Source organism: Lithobates pipiens, unplaced genomic scaffold (genome assembly GCF_037356315.1).
Source record: "Lithobates pipiens isolate NorthernLeopardFrog02 unplaced genomic scaffold, aLitPip1_a1.2 Scaffold_3, whole genome shotgun sequence".
NCBI classification, from domain to species: Eukaryota; Metazoa; Chordata; class Amphibia; order Anura; family Ranidae; genus Lithobates; species Lithobates pipiens.
The window spans coordinates 134,806,683-134,823,722 of record NW_027507790.1 but is presented as its reverse complement, the minus strand read 5'-3'; the positions used below and the strand labels follow the sequence as shown (position 1 = coordinate 134,823,722).

The 17,040-nt window shown below is 44.2% G+C and overlaps 1 protein-coding gene across 4 annotated transcripts in view; it reads left to right on the top strand.

Moving 5' to 3' along the window:
• Window positions 1-17,040, top strand: part of FER (FER tyrosine kinase) — a 491,045-nt gene that overhangs the window by 213,423 nt on the left and 260,582 nt on the right. The window lies entirely within an intron of this gene.

The window sequence follows — 17,040 nt, the reverse complement described above, 5'->3', positions numbered from 1 at the left end:
AATATGATAATGCTTTTATCATAGTAAACATGTAGTACTGGTTGCTTCATTAAAGCGGGAGTCCACTGGGACTCCGCGTTTTTTTTTTTTTTTTTTTAAAAGCCAGCAGCTACAAATACTGTAGCTGCTGACTTTTAAAATAGTGACACTTACCTGTCCAGCGCGCCCGCGATGTCGGCACCCGAAGCCGATCTGTAGATCGTCACTCGGCTGCTGCCGCCGCCATCTTGGGTATGGGAATCAGGAAATGGAGCCTTTCGGCTTCATTTCCTGGTTCCCTACTGGGCATGCGCGAGTTGCGCTGCGCAATAAGGACGGTCCCCGCTGCCTCTGGGATCTGTGTGTTTCCCAGCAGGCAGCGGGGCACTTGCGGAAGGGGGCGGGCACTTGCGGAAAGGGGCGTAATCTACGCCCCTTTCCGCAGAGAGCTATCCCGGAAGTGGGTGCAGTTACCTGGATTATCCAGGTAACTGCACCCCCCTCCCCCCTGAAAGGTGCCAATTGTGGCGCCGGAGGGGGGGAGAATTCCTATGAGCGGAAGGTCCATTTTAGGGTGGACCTCCGCATTAATGATGAGCATTTGAGCTCTTCCTTTAGTAATTAGGCACTTTGTTTAAGAATTCCAGTGTTAAAAAATGTTTTTAAGACTGCTGCTGACCTTTTTGTGTAAAAGTTAGCTGCACTCTTTATGACTATGCTACCTGAAACAGAATCATGAACAAAGCAACGTATAGTCATATTTACCTTTACTGCATATTTGTACCAGATCAACAATGCAGAAAGAGTTGGGGTTACAAGCTAAACATGACAACCGGATATGATTTTCAGTAGAATAGATCTGCGATGGCAACCTGTGTGTGTAAGATTTTCTTTGCTAGAGCAGGATGGTCAGGGTTGATGGGTATTTTTTTTTTTTTTTACTATAGATTAATCCTCACAAATCAGAAATAATGTTTCTCTGTATTACCATACTTCTGTATTTGTGTTACATTAACACTTTTGTGACCAAAGGCCATTGATGCCTAGATGCCCAGGCCAACTTTGGGCAAAAGTATGAACAAGCGCTCAGACCAAATGTGCATGGGATGTTAGGTGTTGATTATCATCGATTCAGTGAACTAGCTAATATAAAACAATAGGCCCTGATGTAGGTTCAACAAGAAACTCAATGACTGTAACCATGTATATTAGTAAACTAGTAGGTCACGAGTAAACCTATTAGTAGACATCTCAAGAAAAGTACTAAGTTCTGATGCAGCCACATCAGAGAAAAAAAGTCCAATACAAACATCTCACAATGGGAAACAAGGGGGAATTTTGATGTAATTTCTTTACCTGCGCAAAAGGTTATATTGTGTTATTTGTTAGGGGCTGCACGTTGTGAAGATGAAACCTTATATAAGTGAACATTGTTTGATAAACCGCACACCCTATATACACATCAACTATAATGCAAAATCTTGAACAAACACTAAATGTCTCCAGTGGATGGCATAGATTAATTAGCATTTGATATCTTCATGCAATATTTACTCTAAAGTGCAAAACTGCAAACAGACATGTGTGACTACCACCAGATATCTCCAGCGGTTGTAAATGGGAATGAAAAATCAATCGTTTAAAGGTGTAATGTCCATAAACTTGCATCAAAGATCTTCCGATGGTGCATAACTTGACTTATCCAGCTGAAAGTGACTATGGGTCTTCCTCCACCAACACCTGTCACACACTAGAATTACATGACTACCATTACAGGAGTCAGATACAGCAGATGTTCTCTCAGTAGATGCTGCAGTGGTTCAGTAGAGTAAGTAGGTTAAATCTAAAGACTGCCTCCCATAGTGAAATATACGTAGGATTTATTGTGTAAAATAAAGCTGCATACATAAGCACACTCTTCCGACCGGGGGCGGGGCAGCGAAGAGGCGTCGCTACAGGAGCCAGCGTTACTCCCCCTCACCGATCTGCACTCTCTCTTCACGTAGCTGCGGGGGTCCCCCTCGGCGCAAGGGTAGCTCGACTGAAAGCAGGGTGGGGGAGTGCAACGCAAGAAGGAGCCCAGTGAGAATAGTGCTGCCTGGGGCGCTGGAAGAGAGGATCCCGGCTGGCGCGTCAAGCCCCTCTGGAGTTCGGCAACAACCCCAAGGAAATCCTATCCCAGTGGTCTGCACTTCAAGAGATCAACAGGCAGGTCCTGCTGCTGCTGTACCTGGCACTGGTGAATTTTCTCCACATTTAGTTGAATTATTCTCCTCAGTTCTTATCAGGAATGTTAGGGAATTGAATGCAGTTAGAGGTTTCAGAGGTTAATTTACATGCTCCTGTTTTGAACAATACTGCTCCTTTGCCTATAATCTCATCTGCTAATGAAGAAACTGTGGCCATGGTTTGGGCGCCATCCAGTGGTAGTAATGCTAACTCAGTTTTTTTCCTTGGTTAAATCACTGCTTTCTAATGCAGCTGATATTCCTTTACAAAACACTAATGTTCCTGAAACAAGTAGAAAGCAAGCATTGCCATGCATCTTGTCTCCTTTAGGTTTTAATTAGTCCACCAACATCAAGGAGAAGTTTTGGCGAGCGGAATTTTTAGCTATATTATCATTTCTCCCCTCATCAAAAGAGTTTCTTCAGAAGTCAGGTGGAAGAGATAATAAATCTAAAGAGTATAGAAGATGGCTGATTAACAAACATTCATTTGCTAGCGTCCTATGCGAAAGACATTCGGGGAAAAGCCTGGTTATTTTTCAACATTTGGAGGCTTAAAAAATCTTTGGGGGTACGGCTTGGTTTGTTTGATGAATCATTTTGGCAAAAATTGGCAGTACACCCATCTTTACAATGGGGATCTAAGGCTATTGGCCTATGGCTGAATCTTTTTCCTCCTCAAAGGCCAACAATTATCAGACAAGCTGCTCCCCCCAAACCAGGCATCACACTCAAATTATAGAAAATGGGTCTGTTTTAACTCAATGAAACACTGTAGTTGGCCAATACGGGTAAGTACAGGCACATATTGTGCAGGTACTCGCCCATCTCCAAGTGTTTCAAGGAACTATCATCTTCAAACCAGTTGGCAGATAAGGCATCCTTTTATAAAGGCAGAGTCACCTGTGATACTACACGTAATGGCCCCTTAGCTCAAGGAATTCCCAGACACACAGACAGCACATCTCCTATTTAAAGGGTTTTTATCAGGGTTTTCTTTACCAATATTTAACGGGTCAAGGTGCAAGACTTTTGATAGAATAATCCCCTATTTTGGTGGCAATTGAACTTTGGGCACTTGTTTTCAAAACGGGCAAATCCTCTTTAGTACAGACAAGGTGTTATGTATGCATTAAATTGCTTATCCTCAGTCTCTGCCAGTCATTGTTCTGCTGAGGCATTTCATTTTTAAATGTTTGAGTCTGAACATTTGGATTAAAGCAAAATTTATATGTGGCAGAACAAATGACTTGTTGGATGCTTTATCTCGTTTTCAGATGGAACATTTCACTAACCTGTTGCCAAACGTGGACCCAGTGGGTTTGACTTGCCCAAAGTTCTTATGGAAACAAATTTGAAGGTTTTAACCACTTGACGCCCGCCCTATAGGCAATTGACGGTGGCAAAGTGGTTTCATAATCCTGATCAGACGTCATATGACGTGATCAGGATTATGAGCCGCTGCGCGCCCCGGGGGGCGCGCATCGCGGCGATCGTGGTTGTGGGGTGTCAGTCTGACACCCGGCAACTACGATCTCGGTAAAGAGTCTCCGACGGAGACTCTTTACCATGTGATCAGCCATATCCAATAACGGCTGATCACAGTGTAAATGGGAAGAGCCGGTGATCGGCTTTTCCTCACTCGCGTCTGTCAGACGCGAGTAGAGGAGAGCCGATCGGCTGCTCCTCTGACAGGGGGGGTCTGTGCTGATCGATTATCAGCACAGCCCCCCCCGAGGATGCCCACACTGGACCACCAGGGACGCCACTAGACCACCAGGGAAAAGGTAATCCTCCCTAGACCACCAGGGATGCCAGTCAGCACAATGGATGCCAATCAGTGCCCATAATGGATGCCAATCAGTGCCCACAATGGGCATCACTGGCATGCATTATTGTTTGGCACTGATTGGCATCCATTAGTACAGTATAACACCAATGCCGCCTATGAGTGCCCACCTGTGCCACCTATCAGTGCCCACCTGTGCCACCTATCAGTGCCCACCTGTGCCACCTATCAGTGCCCACCTGTGCCACCTATCAGTGCCCACCTGTGCCGCCTATGAGTGCCCACCTGTGCCGCCTATCAGTGCCCACCCATGCCCATCAGTGCCGCCTATCCATGCCCATCAGTGCCGCCTATCCATGCCCATCAGTGCCGCCTACCCATGCCCATCTGTGCCGCCTATCCATGCCCATCTGTGCCGCCAATCCGTGCCGCCCATCCATGCCAGCTATCAGTGCCAATTTGTGCCACCTATCGGTGTCCATCCGTGTCGCCCATCCGTGTCACCTATCAGTGCCGCCTATCAGTGTCCACCAGTGCCACTTCATTGGTGCCCATCAGTGCCGCCTTATCAGTGCAGCCCCATCAGTGCCCATCAGTGAAGGAGAAAACGTACTTATTTACAAAGTTTTGAAACTGAAACATAAAAAACATTTTTTTTTCAAAATTTTCGGTATTTTTTTATTTGTAGCGCAAAAAATAAAAACCGTAGAGATGATCAAATACCACCAAAAGAAAGCTCTATTTGTGGGAAAAAAATGATAAAAATTTCATTTGGGTACAGTGTAGCATGACCGCGCAATTGTCATTCAAAGTGCGACAGCGCTGAAAGCTCAAAATTGGTCTGGGCAGGAAGGTGTTTAAGTGCCCTGTATTGAAGTGGTTAATGAATGTGCAGCACTCATTTGCCCCCTCCACCATGGCAGGATACCAATAAGCTTGGTCTTCCTTTTTGCAAGATCATGGTGTCTCTGATAGGTTTAGCTCTGTTATTTTTGAACAAACTAAAAAGTTTTTTTCGGGAGTCTTTCTTAAATTGAACAATCTTCCCTCTTTTCAGTTTTTTCATGGTAAGGGAAGCATTGAAAAGCTATAAAAAAAAGCAAATAAGGTTGTGGATTCTAGGGAGCCAATCTCAACTGAAGTTCTGGGGAGGCTTTGCAAGGCTGCAGAGACAGTTTGTTGGTTAGAGTTTGAAGTGACGCTATATAAAATGTTATTTTCAATAGCCTTCTTTGCTGCTCTAAGAATCTTAGAGCTGGTCCCTCCAGCTATGCATAAAAACGGGTGACTACAATGGGAAGACGTATTGGTAGGTGAGGTGACAGTCGAAAACAGATCAAATTTGTTAAAGGATCCTGGGTAGTGTTTAATATTTGTAGTAATTCACTGATTTGCCCTGTTGCATTGTTATAAGATTATCTTAAGCATAGGCCAGTGGTTAAAGGGCAGTTTATTTGTACATGTTGATGGCTCCCCTTTAAGCAAATTTAAATTTTGAATGGTTTTCAAAAAAATACAAACGTATTTCAGGTTTAGATAATGCATGTCTGATGTTGCATTCCTGTAGAATAGGGGCAGCCACTGAAGCAGCCCAGACTAGGTCTCAGTGAAAGTTTGATCAAGAAAATAGTTAGATGGAAAACTTATATGTTCGTCCTAACTCTTTTGTTTGAATAATTTCAGGTCCTCAGAAAATAGTCTGGATTATCGGACATTCATTTGTACATTAAGCCAACAAGAGAGTGGATGAGAGAGTATATTCTAAGAACTAGGCTTTAGAGCAGACAGATTTCAAAGTGATGTGACATGGGAAGCGTGAAATGGTTTGGTCAGATTTATTTAATGAGTTAGGAATTTTATATCTAAAGTGGCTAGCACCTGATATTTTAATTTTGCATTTGGGAGGTAACGACTTAGGGAAGGTTAAAAACCTCAATCTAATTTACACAATCGGTGACGATTTTTTTAGGGTCTCATTTTTCATCCCTGGGGACAGTTGTGATTTTTTTCTAAAATGATTCCTAGGTTGCAGTGGTTAAATTCCAATTTCTTATGCCCCTTAGACAAAGTGAGAAAAAGGGGTAATCGGGCAATAAAAAGTTTTAAAGTTCTCTGAGTTTCTTATAGGCACACAGAATTAGAGGGTGGGCTTCCCGGTTTGTATAGAAGGGAAGGAGTCAGGTTTGGACATTCTCAATGCTGGTCTTAGCACATGCATTGAAAAGGCCGTGGTTATGGGGTGTGGGTTACAGGTGGTTTTCCACCTGTCTTTTGGGAGATTCCCCTTTATTTGATTATACAGCTTAAGCCGTAGTGGCTGAGCTGTTTTAAGCGTTCTAAAGTGTAACTTTTAATATTTAATTTATTTAAGCCAATAATAAAGGCCGCGGCCAAATATTTTTCCAATCAAGGTTTTATTGTGTTTAAATTCTGCTGACTGCTATCCCATGTCATGGGAGGTCAAAAATTGACACACATCTATGTAGTTAGAGGAATTATACGTATTTGTTTAAATACTAAGTTGAGACTAGCACAGTTTCAGTCATATCTACCGTGTTTCCCCGAAAGTAAGACACCCCCGATTGTAAGACGTATCGGGAGTTTCAGAGGGGTCGGCTAATATAAGCCGTACCCCGAAAGTAAGACGTATGTCTTACTTTCGGGGAAACACGGGGGTATTGCTGCCTCCAGTGGCGTACTAAGAGTGGGACGGGGGGTGCGGGCCGCACCGGGTGCCACACCCTGGGGGGGGGGTGCCAGGCCAGCGCCCTCCCCCTCCGACTGAAGAGACAGCGCCATTCTGATCAGTCTCGGGCAGCAGCTGTCACTCACAGCCGAGCAGAGTGAAGCCGCCTCCCCCTCCTCTTGTATGGCTACACAGTGCTGTCCATAAAGGAGAAGGAGGGGGAGGCGGCTTCACTGAAGCCGCCTCCCCCTCCTCCTCCTCCTCCTGCATACACAGCACTGTGTAGCCATACAAGAGGATGGGGAGGTGGCTTCACTCTGCTCGGCTGTGAGTGACAGCTGCTGCCCGAGACTGATCAGAACGGCGCGACGCAACCACAGAGAAGGGGATTATTGCGCCAGGTCCCGGATCACTGACAACAGGTGTCACTGGCTCTGTGTCCTCCCGGTACAGGTCAGTGCTGATACAGAGAGAGACCAAGGAGGGGGAGGGGGAGGGGGGGTGTGAAGAGATTCTCTGCAGCTCTTACGGTATTACCGGTATGTAACCGCAAGATGCATCTGAGGAGGACTACAAGTCCCAACATACCGGGCTGTGTGGGCTTACAGTTCTCCTCTGCTGAGCATAGCAGCTTTGTATGCTTGGACTTGTAGTCCTCCATAGTGCAGCCTTGCATGCTGGGACTTGTAGTCCTCTGTAATGCAGTGCAGCCTTGCTTGCTAGGACTTGTAGTGAGGTGTTTTTACATTTTAAGGTGGGGGGGGGGGGGGGTGCCAGGCATAGGATGTTAATTTTATGGTTAAAACAAAAAATTCGACAATTTTTTTCCAATATAAGACATACCCCGAAAGTAAGACATAGTGGGGCTTTTGGGGATAAAAAGAAAGTAAGACACTGTCTTACTTTCGGGGAAACACGGTAATAACAATAGTATGGATTTACTTAATGTAGTTTAAAGTTGCTAATATGTGTTCATTTTAGTTGACGTTTGGTTATCTTACATGATCAGCACATTACTACAAGTATAGAGTGTTACATGTGGGCTTGCCAATCAAAGTCCATATATTTCTCTGCATTAGTACATCCTCTTGGATGACACAATGCGTGCCATACAATGTTATGAGTTTTGTGAGGTTATGATGTTTACATGTAACACATAAAGCCAGCACTTCAATATTGAAGGACACATACAACCTCTAGTACACACAAACAGAAGTCTGTCCAATCTTCTGTCAATTCCACATATGAAGTTCTATTCATAAACCTTTTAATGAATTGGAACAGCTGCATTCTCTCAGGAACTGAAGGCAACGTAATTTCCTGCTTCTCACAAGACCACATGGAGTCAGAAGGCAGCAGCCATGAAGCACACGTTTCCATAAGCTTATTACAGCTTTATAACTATTCTATTTCATCAATTTTTACCTAAACTGAACTGTAATACTTTTTACATTGTATTTATGATGCCAACTGTGTGAACATAAACTCACACTTTGTTTTTAAGTCAGTCTGATTATCAATGCTATTCATTCAGAAACTGCCTTGAGATACAAGAATATTAGTTATCTTCTTTATTCTTTAATTCATACCCATTTACAACTGCTGGAGATATCTGGTGGTAGTCACACATGTATTTGCACTTATTCACTTTAGTGTTTATATTGTCTAAAGATTTCCCATGCTAATTAATCTAGGTCATGCATTGGAGACATCTAGTGGTTGTTCACGATTTTGCATTTATAGTTGGTGTATATAGGGTGCACGGTTTATCGCAAAATTTTCACAAACAGATCCTAGTGTAGTAAAAGTGCCATTTATTACTAATGGGAATAAAAAATGCATGCTCAAGGAAAATATAGAGTGGGCATGCTAAATTGAAAGCAGGCAGCCAGTCGCTATTAAGTAAGCTGGATCAGGAATGCTGAGGCTTGGCCGTCCTGGATGGAAATATACTGCTACACTACCACTGCTGAATCGGAAAGCAGATGCAAGAGGCCAGCCACTGTTAGTGTAAACCTGCCTTGTCTAATTAAACACGTAGATATTGAGATGCCAATGCAGAGAGACATGTTTCAAGGGGAGTTTCCCTTCATCAGTCTCTCATGGGGGTGGGGAGTTTGGGAGACCTCTTTTTTTTTTTTTTTTGCATGGCTGATCGAGCTGGGCAACAAAATACAGATTGTGGACAGGCAGGGGTTTGTTTTTCCATTTATTTTTCTTGGTGATAAGTTCAAGGATCCCATTACCATCTTTTCTTAATATCCTAAAGCCAAACTCGAGGAAACATATGTTTTCTTTCTCGTACATCACGGGATACAGAGTCTCAGTAATCACTGATGGGTTATATAGGGTATCACTAGATAATTGGATAATTGGACACTGGCACACCCTAGACAGGAAGTTCAACCCCCTATATAACCCTTCCCCTTACTGGGAGTACCTCAGTTTTTTCGCCAGTGTCTTAGGTGTTGGTCACGAGTAAAGATGTGCTGTGCTGAGCTCCGCTGGAATATCCTACACTGGGGCAAGCTATGCAACCGGATCCATTCAAGGTGTCTTTTTAGGCCGAATTGGATGGTATCCGGGCCTCGTGTCCGAAGATACAAAGTTTCACCTGTAATGCTTTTCTTTTTAGAGAGCTGGACCCCGGGATCCAGTTTTTTAAATTTTTTTTAGCCATATTCCTGGTGGGATGCTTTAAAGGCCCAATACTGTGGATCCCCCTATACAAAGGGGGCCCAAGTCTCTGCAGGTTTTTTTCTAAACGGAGCCCATCGTGAGAGGTGAAGATTGGATTTGTCACACAGAACCCTGCAGCTGGATAAGGTAAGGGAGACTCCTTCAAATTTTTTCTAATTTTAGTAGGTTTCTCCTTTAAGTAAACGTAGGCTATGCCTAAAGTCACCACCGGGGACTGTCAACAGCAATTACCTTTTCATGCCCGATCTATCTGTCTCAGCGTCCATGCTGTACGCTCCTCCAAGCCATGCTCCAGGTAGGCTGTGGGAATGGGGGTTTCTCTTGCAAGGATTCTCCCCCACAGCTTAGGTTGACACAGGGAAGCGGTAGTTTACCATATCGCCCACCGCCGCAGCTATTACTGCAGCTTGCCATCCACCGGCCCTGCTCTCTCCTCCTCCCAGCCTTCCCTCCATACTTGTCCCAAGGTTTTGAGCCTCGGCTCGCGAGGAAAAGCGGTCTTTTTCATTTTTTTTAAAAGATGAGAGGGGCGGAGGAGGGGACGGAATGTTAACGCGACATCAGTGTGGTTAGACACCCACATCGCAGGCTATGCACAAGCTATAAACTACACTCTTTTTGGATGCACACAGCTTATGGCGGGACACAGAGCAGACAGCACATGTGAGTGTGGGGGACACAGGCATTCCCAGGCAACATTTACTTAGGCACCAGACTGAGACTTGGTAGCAGTGGCAGTTGCTGAACTACATTGTTCAACAGTCAGTGCATTCTGGTAGTATCTCTGCCTTGTTGCTTGGCACTAATGGCAGAAGAGATACAAATACCCTGAAAAATAGGAGCTCTAAGGGATCTCCCTTAGGCTCTGAGGACCCCCCCCCCCTCTGCAGCACCTTCCCCCCTGAAGGACCTGGGGAGGCTGGCCAGGGTGAGCCATCGGGGTCAGGGGCTGCAACTGCTTCTGGTACTCCAGCCCCTGTATACATTACTCAGGATGTTTTTTCCTCAACCATAAATGGATTAGAGGAAAGACTAGTGGCCTAAATCGCATCTTCACTCAGTGGAAGAAAAAATGCACTAGGTCCCCCTCTTCCACCCAGGACCCTCAAACAGAGGAACTCTGGGGAAAAGGAGAGGAATCCCCCTCAGAGGATCAGGATGAAACTGAGGACTACTCTTCTAAGGAATCAAGTGAACAAGGGCCCTCTTCAACTTCTCAGGATGAGAAGTTACTGGTGCAAATTCTTGCTAGATTGGTCCGCTCCACATTTTAAGTTACTCGGACTGTTATATCCAAAAGATCTCTAGTGGGAAATGCACCCTCTTGCCAGTTAAGAAAGGAGTAAACTTCCCTTTTTTAAACGTGCTCCTTCCCCAGTGCCTAGAGCATCAGCCTCCAGGCAGTCCCAACGGCCTCCTCCGTCAGGCTCAAGAATTAAATCTCAAAGTCAACCCCTGGGACAAAAAATGTCCTGGGGAGGAAGTCTACAAGACAAAACGCTAAAGCCTCTTTACGAGTTGGGGGAAGACTGCTTCATTTCTCAAGGGTCTGGCAGGAGGATTTTCAGGATCTACAAACTAGAGTTCCGAGAATTCCCCTCTCGTTTCCTCAGATCAAATGTTCCCAGAGGCCTAGAGAAAAAGAAGTCGCTCTCTCTAGCGTTGGAGTGACTTTTAACGCAAAAAGTTATTGTGGTAGTTCCCACGCAAGAGCAGGATTGGGGTTTTATTCAAACCTTTTCACAGTACCAAAGCCAAATGGAGATGTCAGACCCATTCTAGATCTCAAACATCTAAACCGATTCCTTAAAGTATGGTCCCTTCGTATGGAATCAATCCGATCGCCAGTCTCCATCCTACAAGGAGGAGAACTTCTGGCGTCAATAGACATCAAGGATGCGTACCTGCATGGTACCCATTTTCCCTGCTCATCAAAAGTATCTGCGTTTCGAAGTAGAATAACGCCACTTTCAGTTTGTAGCTCTGTCTTTCGTACTAGCTACTGCACCTCTGGTGTTTTCAAAGATCTTGGCCCCTCCTCTAGCTAGATTAAGGGCCCAAGGTTTGCCGTACCGTTATAGCGTACCTAGACGACCTGCTCTTGCTAGACAGGTTGGTAGCCCTGCTTGGACCAAAAATTTATCACCACTTTCAACTACTTGGAACACCCTGGTTGGGTCCTTAATTTAGAGAAGTCTTCTTTAAAACCAGTAAGAAGACCAGAGTATTTGGGCCTGGTCATAGATACCCAGTATTTTTTCCCCAGGCAAACATCAGTGCCATAAAAGAGGGATTTGGGTAGTCAGGGCAAAAAAGGGACCCTCTATTCGATTTTGTATGAGGCTGCTGGGGAAGATGGTGGCTTCACTCGAAGCAGTTCCCTATGCTCCATTTCATTAGAGACCTCTGCCTGGAACAAAAAAGTCCAAAAAGATTACCGCTCCAAGCTAATGACCTCTCCCAAAACCACAGGGTGCCGGCTGTGTTTGCAAGAGGAATCAAAGTGAAAAAATATAGCTGGATAGCTGCACTCCAATGTGTTCAACTTTATTGCCAAAATATGATTAGAATCATAGCATCCAGGCTAATGTAAAAAGTCCAGGCGTTAGATTTTCCGATGCGTCTGTCTCCTATAGTACGTCAGAGCCTCAATTGGTGGTTGATACCTGAGAATCTGCAAAAAGTAAAATCCTTTTTACCAGTTACCTGGAGAGTAGTAACAGATGCCAGTTGTATGGTTTGGGGGGCAGTTCTGGAACAGTCGACTTTCCAAGGGGAATGGTCCAAGACCGAGAGGAACCTTACCCATCAACATTTCGGAGATCCGTGCAGCGTATCTAGCCCTAAAGACCTTGACACTCAGGTTACAGGGTTGCCTTGTCGGGATCCAGTCCGACAATGCCATAGCAGTGGCTTATATCAATCACCAAGGAGGCACCAGGAGTCGTGCAGCTCAGGGAGAAATAAACCAGATCCTAATCTGGACAGAAAAGCATGTGCTGTGCATAGCGACAATCTTCATTCCGGGAATAAAAAACTGGCAGGTGGACTACTTAAGTTGCCGACAGTTAGTCCCAGGGGAATGGTCTCTTCATTCCGACATCTTCTCTGCGATATGCCAAAGATGGGGGATTCTGGATGTAGATCTTTGTGTCCATGTTCAACAAGATCGATAACTTTGTGTCAACGGATCCTCTTGCATGCAGAACAAATGTGTTGGTGACTCAGTGGATCATACAGGAAAAGAAGTCGGTCCTTCTGGTGGCCCCAGCATGGCCCAGAAGAGCTTGGTATGCAGAAATAGTAAAAATGGTGGTAGGTTCCCCGTATACCCTACCGTCACGTCCAGACTTGCTATCCCAGGGTCCAGTTTTCCATCCTGCCTTACAAACACTAAAATTGACGGTTTGGCTATTGAAACCCACGTTCTAAAGAGTCGTGGGCTTTCAAGCCCTGTGATTTCTACCTTGATTAATGCAAGGAAGCCAGTTTCCAGAATGATTTATCAGTCTGGAAAGCTTATGCCTCCTGGTGGGAATCCAGTGGTTGTCATCCCAGAAAATGTCATAAGTAGAATTCTTGACTTTCTGCAAATAGGGTAAGAAATGAAGCTGGCCTTGAGTTACCATCAAGGGCCAGGTCACGGCCTTGTCAGTATTGTTTCAGCATCCGCTTGCTTCGCATTCTTTGGTCCGAAGCTTTATACAGGGGGTGACGTGCCTTAATCCTCCGGTTAAGGAGCCCCTAAACCCCTGGGACTTGAATTTGGTTCTGTCAGTTTTACAGAAACAGCCTTTTGAACCGATATGTCAAATGCCCTTGTTCCCGTTTACTAGGAAGTTAATATCTCTGGTAGCCATTTCTTCTGCTACAAAAGTATCAGAATTGGCAGCTCTTTCCTGTAAAAAGCCTTATTTAATAATGCACAAGGGTAGAGTGGTATTGCACCCTCATCCTAGCTTTCTACCTTAGGTGGTTTCAGGTTTTCATCTAAACCAAGATATTATTCTGCCTTCGTTTTTTCCAGATCCCTGTTCTACAGAAGAAAGGTCACTACATGCTTAGGCTTTGACTGCTCTCACTACAGCCAATCTGGAAGTGACTGCTCAGATTCGCAATACGAATGTTTTATTTGTGTTGCCAGAAGGTCCTAACAGAGGACAGGCAGCGTCAAAATAAAATCTACCATTGCTAAATGGATTAGACAAGTTATTGTTCAAGCTTATGATTTGAAGCAGAAAGTTCCACCTTTTCAAATCAAGGTACACTCCACAAGGGCTATTAGTCCTTCGTGGGCAGTGTATCACCAGGCCTCTATGGCTCAAATCTGCAAGGCTGCAACCTAGTCTTCAGTCCATACATTCACCAGATTTTATCAGGTGGATGTGAGAAGGCATGAGGATATCGCTTTTGGGCGCAGTGCGCTGCAGGCAGCGGTACAAGGTCCTCAGGTCTGATTTCACCCTACTTGTTGTTCCCCTCCCCTCAGATAGCATTGCTTTGGGACATCCTATCATTGATTACTGAAACTCTGTGTCCCATGATGTACGAGAAAGAAAATAGGATTTTAATAGCTTACCTGTAAAATGCTTTTCTTTTGAGGTACATCACACGACAGAGGTTTCTCCCCCCTTCTAATACACTTATATTGCTTTGCTACAAAACTGAGGTACTCCCAGTAAGGAGAGGGGTTATATAGGGGGTTGAACTCCCTGTCTAGGGTGTGCCAGTGTCCAATCACCTAGTGATAACCATCTGTGATTCCTGAGACTCTGTGTCCCGTGATGTACCTCAAAAGAAAAGGATTTTACAGGTAAGCGGTTATAAAAAATATTTTTTTTTAAAAAGAATTTTAAATAATAATAATGCACATTTTTGAAGGTAACAAAAAAGAAAATTTGCATTTATATATTTTTTTTCTTAGAAACCTGCAGAGCTCTCTGTACAGCTGTCTGCCCATACCTTCCGGGCAGGCAGACAGTTACTGAAGAGCAGAAAGACTCCATTAATTATGAGCACATGCTCCAGCACCCTTGCAGTTTGAGAACTACAGGTTGTATGGCGCAGGGTGAAAGATGGGACTTGGTGTGCATTCATTCAAGGATCTGTGTGAATCAATGATGGGGTTGTGTATGTGTGTGTGTGTAGCCCTGCAAAACCACGCAGTTTTTTGTTGTGGGAAGAGGAACCTCCACCTGCTGTCACAATGGTGTTTTAGAGTGGTGCGGTGCTGCTTCTTTAGTAACATGTTAAACCTTGAATGTGGGTGTAACATGTTACTGAAAGTGAACTTGGCTAAACTGAATCAATCTAAAGTTAAAGAATATCTGCAAAGCTGTATACAGTATACTACATCCAGAGGGCTGCTGGGGATACAAAAAATCTGTTTTGTTGACTGATATACACTGAACAAAATTATTTTCAAAAGCTTGGTGATTTTGACAGATGCCTTCAAACTAATCACAAATATAATTTCAGAGTGATTGTATCATGTAGGAATCTTGAGAAATATAAAAATATACTTTTTCATGATTATAATGTTTTTGAGTTCATGAGTTTGCTGCTGATTTTCCTTTGTGCTCATTGTCCCGTCCATCTTGCTGCAGTGTCCAACAATGGTCAGCCAGCATTGATGTATTCCAGTTGCCCTGATACTTTTCCATTTTGGCAATGCACCTAGATCTTCAGGAAAGACTTTGAAGTGTGAATGCATAAAATGTATCTTTAGGCTGGGTTCACACTGCCATGCGGAGAGGCTCACAGCAGGGGTACGGTGCGTCCCTGTTAACCGTTTCAGGTCCGATTTGTTGGCTGAATTTGGGCCTGACATGGGCCAGAAGATACACAGGACTCTTGTGCTTTTCGCTCCAAAGGTGTTTCAGAGCCGTGTTAACTGACTGTATTGAGAGCTGGTAACAGTCTCCTGACATAAGAATTGTATGCGGGTCAATTCGCAATAGTGTGAACCCATCTTCAATGACATATTTGACCGTATGGACTTGTATGCTGGAAAAAGTTTTTCAACCAGCTGAATGCAGTTTGGTGCTCTTGCAATTGCCTAAAATATTTGACATTGACATTCTTGAATGCTTTCCAGGCGATTTGTTCTGGCTCCAATAATCTTAAAGAGGAGCTCCACCTTAAAAATATTAAGCCAGTAGCTACAAATACTGCAGCTGCTGACTTTTAATAAATGGACACTTACCGGTCCAGGGTGCCCGCAATGTTGGCAGCAGATGACGAGCAATTGCTCGTCTCTCAGCTGCCCCAACGCCATCCTCGGTCAGGGAATCAGGAAATGAAGTGTTGCGTCTTCACTGCCCAGTTCCCTACTGCGCATGTGCGAGTCGCGCTGCGCGTCTTCACTGGTCCCCGTTTTGGTTCTGGGAACTGTGTGTTTCCCAGAACACAACGGGGGGGGGGGGGGCATCTGCAGATATTCTGTGGCTATCTATGCCCGGAAATGGGTGAAGATAGTTATCTGCACCCCCCTGAAAGGTGCCAGTTGTGGCACCGGAGTGGGGGAGCAATGCGGTGAGTGGAAGTTACACTTTAGGGTGGATCTCAGTTTTAATCTTGGTATCCGTTATTCTTGGAAACATTGTTCTCAAATAACGAAAACCTTTTACTTTCCTTGTTCTATACTTCCTGCAGTCTTGAGTTTTATGTGAAACCGATGCAAACATCTTTGCAGGGTCATCAGTTGGATCATGTGCAGTATTTTTTTGCCTCGGAATTCAAGTCTTTTGTGAGTGTAATGCAACCCTTTAGCACAGATGTCCCATTTGTGTGTGTCAGCTGCAGTCATTAATTTTAAATCTCCACAGATATTCCAGTTTTCCTTGGTATACTGGATGTGCTTTAACAACAATTCCGTGTTTCATGTGTTTCTATCGTGTGCAGCATAGTCATAAGTATTTAAGGGTGTACATTGCCATTGTGCAACAAGACAGCCTTAAGGTGTAACACTGAAGATTCAATAAAGAAACACTATTCTAGTGGGCCACCCTCAGGACCCAAAGCTGTGAACAAACTGTCAATGTCAGTACAGAAAACAAGGCTATCAACCTGTGCAAAGAAATGTGTTAAACCATCCTGGCACCTCTAAAGACAGACATTTTTATATCTGGTGATAGCAAACACTGTACTTGCATTCCTAAACCCAATAGGTCTGCTTTTAATTATGACAAAGTCCCTGACCATGTCTTTTAAGTGTGGCTTTGTTTTGAGATGAAGCTCACCAGACACATTCCGTTCAGAATCCTGATCTGTTTTGTCTTCGCTCTATTTCTCTTCTGGCTTTGGTACTGGCAGATTGTCGTCATGTGGTATTTAACTGATTTGTACATTACAGTTGTGTAGACAATACTATGTCTTGAAAGAATCACATCAGTATAAAAGAAGACTGATATTGACGAAATGAGTAGCATCTATGCATGCAAGGTGCTTTTTATAGCCTTTCTGGGCATTGTCCATCCAACCTAAGTAGAGGTCGACCGATATGGGTTTTTCTCTGGCTGATGCCGATATTTAGAAATCATGGCGGCCGATAGCCGATATATGATGCCGATTTTTTTGGGCCGATTTTTTTGGGCCGATATGTTAGGCCGATTTTATTTTATTTATTAATTTTTTTCCTTTTTTATAATTTTTTTTTT